The following is a 9,621-nucleotide window of genomic DNA, read 5'->3' as shown; positions in this document are numbered from 1 at the left end:
ATATTTTCTTGTTTTTTTCAAATTTGAATCCATACAAATCTACGGCATTGTTAACATTCCGTAACTTCAGAAACTCCCCATAACTGACGCCCCCCAAGAGAAATCAGGCATGCATTTCTTTTCTGGTATGACGAAACTTCACAGAAACTCTTTTCTACCTAGTGCAAAACCTATCCAGGTCTTTACAGGAGAGGGCCTAATGTGTAATGTTATTATAGCCGAATACCGTAGGCCTCTAAGGGGCTGATCCAGACTTTTTCAAACCGGGTGAGGAGGAGAAGGGGGGGGGGGCGCACACAACATTTTTCAGAATAGGTAATGTGAGTAGGGCTAATTTCAATGTATGCATTGACATTTTAAAACTTAGCAAAACGGGGGGACACGTGCCCCCTCCTGTTCGCCTACTGGATCCGATCCGTGCCTGCTACTGTTATCTTGATGATACGCTTGTATTTTTGTATCGTATGTATTTTTAAGTATTTGATATAGTATGTAACCTTTTGTTTTCTAATTTCCATTAATGGCATTAATTATTCATTATCTGTCTTCGGAAATGAATTTCATTTTCATGTGTTTTTTTATTAGCTTGTAAACACATGACGAATCTCCCACAAGGAGTGCCCCCTTAGGTGCGTTAGTGGGTGGAACTTCAGAAAATAATTATAATACTTTGTCCGAGTCTACACGATTGAACAAATGTTTTTATAATTTCCGATAGGCCTATATCGCAGTCAAAATTTTAAAACATGCGGTCAGTTTTTGAACCTCGATCGAGGGCCGAGTTGAGAACCAGCAGACTTAATCACGTTCTAAAACAATGGTATTGGAGATTCCTTGAAATTTCCATATGTCTAGTCTTAAAATCTGATATTTTTGGCTTTTGTCCGTGCATTTATTATGCTAGTAAATGGTAACCGGTAGACTATAAAAATGTATGGTTACTGTATAGAATAAATTATACATTATTGGACTCCTCTTCCAAAATATAATGTTTGAAAAAATAAGTAAAGAAGCCCAAAAATAACCTAAATATAAATAAAAAGTAAAAAATAAAATCGATATGTTGGTTTAGTAAGCTTTCAACACAAATTTTTGATTGTTTCAAAAAGAATTGAAAAAAAGTCCGTATTCATACGGGACATCGTTAATAGTTTTTTTTACGTTACTGTAACAGGCCTAAAATTTGTGTATTAATATTTTCATTTAAAATTTAAGTCTAACATAATATTTTGCAACTTCAGAAAATGGTGGTTCCATGGTAATAAGAAATTTAATGTTAGGAGCATGTTGCACCACCCAAATCGGAAAGTGTCCACTTTTTAAGATAGTCAATGTACTGAATGTAAAGTTGTCTTTCCTGTATTAAGGTTAAACGGAAACCTTAAATCGTTACAATTTGCCGAGAAAATCTATCGTTAGGTAGTAAGTCATTGAAAAATCGCAGCTGTGAGCCAACTATATTTTCCAATCATTTATTTATTCATTCAAACTGGTTTATTATTAAAACGATAAATGTTGACATTGTAGCATTGCACGGAATTGCGTCAAACTAACAAATAAGCTGCATCAAACAATATTCACAAAACAAAAAACAACAATAAACAATCATACAAAGCCAAAGGTATTAATTATAGTAATTACTTACAAAGATAAGAATTTTAAAAAAATTAAAAAAAAAAGACAATCAGTACAATAACAATTCAAAATTACGATAAAATTAGATTCATTAAACAACGATCATTAGAATTAGAATAAACATTTAACAATACTTTAAATTAAGATTTACAAAATCGAGATAAAAAATGTAATTATTACAAAAAAATAGATGATATAATAGTAATTTAATTTAGTTATGTACAAGAAAATGAAGTGAAGTTACATTTATTCTTATATATAAAAATATGTAATATTACAACTTAGTAATACCGTAAAAAATCGCATTTTGTTACGATAAAACGACTGTCTCTTATACACATCTAGATGTGTATAAGAGACAGGTTAATATTTTGCAAAAAGGAAGTTTTCATTACATTCGATTTCGAAAGCAGTGGACCGCAGAGCACATCAATTTATTTTTAAGATTACTGTTGATATTATTATTGCTTAATCGTCTGTATACTCCAAGAATCTAATTCTATATCGTTCGGTATGTGAAACTGCACCACAAGATGGCTACCAAGACAAATCCCCCTACTGTACATCCAACATTGGAATAAAGGAAATACTACACGAAAGCAGTGCGCAACCCGTTACACAAATACTTCTAAACTTCGGCCTATTGTTGTGCTTACAATTTATATATTACTTGGTGCACCGATTTTTATTGCGATTGAAGCACCGGATAAAAGCAACACTGCCGAGGCCGCGTATTTCGCCGGGGAGCACTTTCTTGAACAGTGATAAAACTTGGCAACCTAGCAAATGCAACACGTAGCGACTGAACATGCTCTAAGCTCTAAGTACCTATGAAGACAATTTGGATAAAGAATCAATCAATCGATCGGCAATGGGGGTATGGAGTGGCGGCGTCCTATTGCTTCAATTTACTTTCTACTAGGTAAGATGGTGCACTAAATAGATAGATGAATAAATAATTAAATAAATAAATACAATAGATAAATAAACAGATAGAGGCTTATCCTAGTTGGAAGCTAATGGAGCCCAGCAGACGCCGGTGTACCTGTTGCGTGTCCATGGTTGTGGTGGCGACGCGATCTCAAAATCGGGAGTGCGAATTTCTTTTCTTACGTGTTCAATGCGGTTTGTTTAATGCCATTTTTGACCGCCGTCGCACTTCATTACTCGAAAGGCTTTTTTGTTTATTTTATTTTTATTGTATTTGTTTTTCGTTTCTGTTTTTCAAAATGATTCGTGGTCTGACACTGTCAGTGTCTTGAGACGATTTTAATGTGTAAGGAGCTTCACAAAGTTCTACCATTACCAAAGTACGTAATATTCAATATTACGATAAGTACGACATTGCCAGTATATGAAATCCTACGACGTTTCGAGCAAAGCTTTTCATCCATATGCATATTTTTACCAGGGGCGGCGCTAGCGGGGTTCCAGGGGCAAAGGACCCCCCGTCGGGGACCACTGACTCTCCGCTTGGACCCCGCTGTCGTCGAATTTTTTCAGCAAGATCGTTCGTCGGAGAAAAATCAAATCTCGAGCGCCGAAAGTACAATTTGAAGCATGTCTTCTCAAAATTATAAGGATAAAACACTGTTTAGTGCGAGCATCACTGCTAACGTGTGTGCGAGATGTTGTATAAATTGCGATCGTTGGGTTGCAGTAGTGCGCCAGCTCTTCCCCGACAGGGGTTGGTAGACGTTTGCGTTGATCGTGTTGGGCCGCAGCTAAATAAGCAATTTTCAGCCGCTTACAAAAGTTGAACTTACCACGGTGAACTCAATCCAGAGTCTTAAACGGGCGCTTGCGACTGTTACGTTGAGTTGAAATTTTCTTGCGATAAGGCGACATAAAAAATGACGTAATTTGTAGTATTTTACAATTGCCTGCATTCTTTCCCACTAATCCCGCCCTTGGTACCCAGGATTTTCGTGCGAATTTATAGGCCTCTCCTCTCTATCTGAGCTGATACTGAAAATGTTAGCAAACCGTCTAGCAATAATAACATGGATCATTGCAAAGAAGTTACATTATTAAAATACAAATAGGCCTATTTGATGTTTGTAAATATTTATTTTGTTTCACAAAAAAAAACAAAAAAAAAACGATGCTTCAAAGATTCCCTGAACATTCGTGTTTCATACCACCAAATTTTGATTCTGGGAAACTCGGGTGCATTAGACATAGACCACGGCTTCGAGGTGCTTATCACCCACTTAAATTTGAGAGAAAGATAGGACAAAAGAACTTCGGTATGCGGGAAAGTTAGATTGCGGTACACTTTAGCCCTAATTGACAAAATAGATATAAAGCGGTCCTCAATCCTGCTGTATAAATGCCCAACTTGCATAGGGTTTGTGATAAAATTTGTTATTTTTATTTTTACTACACTTGTCATTGAAATTTCGCAACGACCAACTAATTTTTTTTGCAGTATATTATACGATCATTGTATAATATGCAGTGCTACAGTAATCCATTGACACAAATGTATTTGTGTGTAACTGATACACTTTTGTTTATAAGAAAACATTATTTTTATAACCCCAGTTTTAAGAACGTTGATTCTGGAATTGCTTTAAAAATAAGAGCAAATTGAGGTAAAATTTCAAAAATACGGTTATTATTATTTTTTTTAATTTAGAAAAAACCAATAACAAATTATTTTAACCTTATTTGTACTTACATGCAGTAGGTGTGACAATTATATCCTTTGTAATAAAGTACAGTAATATATTGCTGTGAAATAACAATTTTCTATCTTTAAAAAGTGTGTAAAATAAGAAGAAAATATAGGCATTACAACATGTTGAGCCTGAAATTGGCCTTAGCCTTGGTAAAATTGTTTGGTTCTTATAAGAAAAGGTGTCGACCTATGAGTATATATTATGCTATTATACATTTATTAAAGCATATTGTAACACTTGTTTCGTACTTATTATTTGCACAATTTAAAATATATTATTTCTCCCGATTATTTAAACCTAACTATTAAAAAAAAAATATATCATACAACCATTGGAAAGGAATAGTTGGCATCAGATTTAATTTTAAACAATTCGCTTGGCATTATGCAATTGTAGGCTAATTGAAACAAATACCTGTTTATTTTCGAATTCCATTTCAGTAATAATAATAATAATAATAATAATAATAATAATAATAATAATAATAATAAAAATAAAAATAATAATAATAATAATAATAATAATAATAATAATAATAATAATAATAATAATAATAATAATAATAATAATAATAATAATAATAATAATAAAAGAAGTTGTAGAGGTAGGCTACCTTGTATACAATGTGTTATCCAATGTGTTGGTAGACTACTCAACGGAGCAAGAAGCACGGACATTTTCTTATATTTTACTACTGTAAGACAAACTCGCAAGTCGAAGCATGGTACGTCATAAAGTCTACGTCATAATTCCCGTATTTGATTGGCTGCTTATTACGATTTCTGGTTCATAATGCTACGTCTCTTACGAAAGTTGACTTGGAGTCAAATTTCGTAAGAGACGTAACACAAGGCAACACAAGCGTGGTCACTCAAACATAAGTGACTGAGTCGCGGTTTCCTGTCAAATCGTGGAAAATTGACCTATGGCATTAAAATTCAATACGTCGGTTTCCTGTCCAGCACTGTTTTGCGACAATTTAACCTTACGTTACGTCGATTTCACAACGCACAGTCGCAATCGGTTTCTTGTCAAATCGCATTTTGTTACGATAAAACGAAGTAATCGATCTGCCTTCTTACGTCGACAGGAAACCAGGCTGCTAATGAAAACACTAGGACAGGAACAAACATTCATGTTGAATGTTTCACTCCGTTTCCTGTTCAATTTCTCGTCAATACCGCAGCCAGCTAGTGGGACAGTCGGGACTGTCCCGCTTTATTTTCCTACATTTTTTTTTCAAAAAAAAAAAACAAAACCCTCTACTTTCCACATTAGTTACTGATTTACGTGTGACATGATTGGTGGAGGTGGCTTAACGGTAACCTTAAACTTCAGTCTTGATATCTAATACACTAAATCAAGTCGTCGTAAGAATAACAACTTTCTTGAAAATAAGTAACAAGATAAGAAAAATGTTAAATGTTTTGTATAATTATTAAAGACGGGCACTGACTGAGCCGACGCATTTATAGACAACGCACGCCACGACGCGCGCGAAACGGAGATTTTTTTTTTAAATAACGATCAGAGTCTAGCACTCACAGGGAGCGGGGTTGGAGTCTTGCCCGGCTTTAATCATACAAATACATCTTGATATAGTTCTTGTGCATTAAGGTATGGGCGAAAAGTCGAGAGAAATATTCGTAGGGGAAAATAGCCGGGGGATTACCGGTGGAAGATTATTGGGGGTTGGGGGAGGGGTGAGGGTGTCCGGTGAAAAATAGTCTGATCCTCCAGTTTATATTCATGAATTATGTCCACTCATTAAAATAGATCACATTATCAATTATCAACAAGGGTCTCAACAATATATATTACGAGCTTTTCTAGCAATAATCTAGGTAGGGGTTTTTTTTCACAACATTGCGACACACCAGTTAAGTATGGTAGGTGGGGTGAGTACGGGTTTGAATACCAGTAAAAAATGTCTCAAGTAACGGCAAACTGATACTTAACTATATTATAACATAGTTTCTGTGGTCACAGGCAGATCATTCTATATAACAACTGGTATACATTTTTTATACTGCATGACTCAAGTATATTGGTACCTTGACATTGGTACCTTGACCTTGATCGTCCAAAACACCCCAGAGGTTATTTCCAGGAGTCTACAAAACAAAAATTATCCTCCCCTCTAGGGTAGTGTTGTATGTCAATCGCCCCCACCCCCTTTCGGACATCTCCGCCCCTTCTTGATGTATTGTTTTCTATATATAATACAAGACAATTTAGCATTTGCTTATTGGTAAGCTTTGGTTAATCATGAGGGAGGGAGGGGGGAGTACGTACATTTCTGGAGGTGAAAATTCTGAATTTGGAATTTAGGCATACATATGAAAAATAGAGGGTACTATGGAAACTTTTTTATCTTTTATGAATGTATGTGTGTATTAAATTACATTTTTGAATTTCAGGACAAGGCGGTGAAACAATTACAACAGCATCTGGGAAGCTGTTTAGCACCATATACGCTTTCATTGGCATTGTAATTCTTTATGCATTTCTTTTGAAAATTGGACCAAGACTGACTGCCTCTTTGGACTGTTGTTACCTACACATGCACAAGACATTCTCGAAAAAATACAACTTAAGATACGGTACAGTTTAAACGATGATTTTACTTTCTCGAGCGACACTGAAGAACCACGCCCCCAAGAGGTAACAGTAGGTAATGTGCAAATTAATCGCATTGATGAAGCGAATGGGGAACTACGGAAGAATGACGTCACTCAAGTATCAATGCCTCTTTGGGTAATTCTGCTAACAACTGTGTTTTTTGTTATAATTTTTACCTTTTTTATTTTAATCATAGAGGGCTGGAATTTCGTTGATTCATTTCACTTCTCGTTTATGACTCTTGCAAATATCGGATTTGGTAGCATGCCTCAAGAAAAGAACCATTTTGCTTCTGTTTGCTTGATGTTTGTTGGGTTTATCATTTACGTCCATGTTAACTGCACTAATCGGGGTTAGAGTAAGTAAGTATATTTCTTGTCTGGAGAGACAACTCGACACGTTACTCAGAAAATGACCGTATCTTTAAAATAAATCTTAATGATGTTCAGTTTCAACATCACTCCATTTTTTCATAGGCCTAAAGATTTTCATGGAATTTCTTTGCCTGGACAATATTTTTTTCTATTCATTTAAATGTTTTAACGCTTCAGCTAGAGCAGTGAGCCACTAGTTGACATAGTTTGAATTACAAAGCATAGGCTAATTGATATGTTTGTTTGTTTGTTTATTTTCCACACACATCAAATCATATTATACAGTTGTACATTCAATATAGACAAAATTACTTAAATATGATTAACGTAGGTGTGGTTGGAAGCTTATTAAGTTCAAAGAACTTTAAGGCTGACCTCCATTTACATTATAATTTAAAATAAAAACATATTTAAAATATATACTGATAAAAATAATAATAAATAAGTAAATAAATACATAAATCAATCAAAAAATAAACAAATACTGTATGAAATGGAATACAATGCAAGTATGTTTATACAAAATAAGATTAATGGTAAAAACTATGTTGTACGTCATCCATCCATCCATTCTTCAAACAACCAACAAACGCCTTAATAATAAGGCTCTCTACAAATTATCAAACAATGATGTATGCCAATATATAGTCATGGTGTGCCTTAAGTTTCTGTATAAGCTAACCAAATAATATACAAACGAGAAAGAAAATTGACAATAGTATGCTGTTAAGTGTTATGTATCAACAAAGCCTTTTTGGCTCAAAGTGCTAGATCGAGGACCCTGTGGGTAGGGGCCTTATGGACCCCTAGGGGTCTGGGGCCTCGCACAAGAGCGCATAGGCGTTACGCCACACTGCGTGAAGGATGCATGCGTATGCGTACCGTATGTGAAATAGAACTGTTGTTTAGTTAGAATGCGCGTGTGACTGTTTCTATGTGTACGTTAAACAAGCATTACAATTATTTTATATAAATTGGTTTTTAATTTTATTTACAAAGTAAAATAATAAATATATGTTTTAAGTCATGTAATTACAATATAAATTAGGCCTATTATTATTATTATTATTTTTATTAGCAATTCTTCTATGATCCAAATTCAAGTAATAATAAAATGATTACAATATTATTGTTTTTATAATTATTCTAATCAAATATTTAGACTATGTATTATATATTTATATTTAGACGGAAAAGTAAGTTGTTGTTTGCTTAGTGAACACAGTTGATTCGAGTAAACTGTGCAGTTATACCTTTTTGTCATGTTATTTGCTAAAAATACGAAGTAATTGTGCCTTTTTGCCATGGTTATTTGCTGAATAAACGTTGTAGTTGTGCCATACTTATTTGCTAAATAATCGTTTTAGTTGTCCCTCTTTGCCTCAATTATTTCTAGCCAAAATGTGAATTGTTATTCTGCCATGGTTAATTATTTTTATTAAACAGTTATTTTTTTCCCATAGATTTATTTCCATAGATTAAACTCTTTGCATTCAAAGTAAGGCAAGATTATATAGCATAAATTAACTAGACTTATCATGAACATTAACTAGACATATGCTACTGTCAAGAATCATACTATTTAATAAATTTCTATTTACAAACTGTGAGTACACAAACAGTAAGAATAATAAAAATAATAAAACTTAACAAGCAACCTTCATTGTAACCAGGGAGAAAGCTCTCTTCTGATTGGTTGGCTGTTGAAAGAACGTCACGCTTCAGGTATTACAGCCTATCTTTGTAGTTATGCCCTTTTGCCTTGGGAATTTACTGAAAATTGTGTAGTTATGCCCATTTGCCATGCCCCTATCTAGGCCGGGGGACACTTTTTTTTACAATTTTTTTGTGTCAACATGTGTAACATGATGCACTGACCCCACTAGGTTATATAACTCAATTTCGCCAAAAATATCAGTTATGCCCTTTCGCCATTGGGCGGGGGGGGGGCAGTATAGGCCCTATGGTCATTGTGTGATGTCATCATGACATTTGAGAGACGCCCGACCACGCTCACTTCTCCCCATCCTCCTTGGCCTATGCATTTCCAACGAACTTCCTGTTGACCCTTCAACAATTTCCACTTAAAATTAAATTATTCACCCTAATGTAACTTTCCTATGAAAAGCTTTAAGTTTTTCCATGAGTAGGCCTATGTATTGTTAAATATGAAATTGTTTTTAATGTCTCATTTGTAAGTATTATATATATATATATAATATATATATATATATATATATACTTATATATAATATATATTTATATGTATTTATATATATGTTTATGTGTAGATATGTATGTATATA

Source organism: Anneissia japonica, unplaced genomic scaffold (assembly GCF_011630105.1).
Source record: "Anneissia japonica isolate Jap-2015-1 unplaced genomic scaffold, ASM1163010v1 scaffold426_len1935630_cov189, whole genome shotgun sequence".
In the NCBI taxonomy this organism is placed as follows: domain Eukaryota; kingdom Metazoa; phylum Echinodermata; class Crinoidea; order Comatulida; family Comatulidae; genus Anneissia; species Anneissia japonica.
This window is presented reverse-complemented; position numbering follows the sequence as displayed.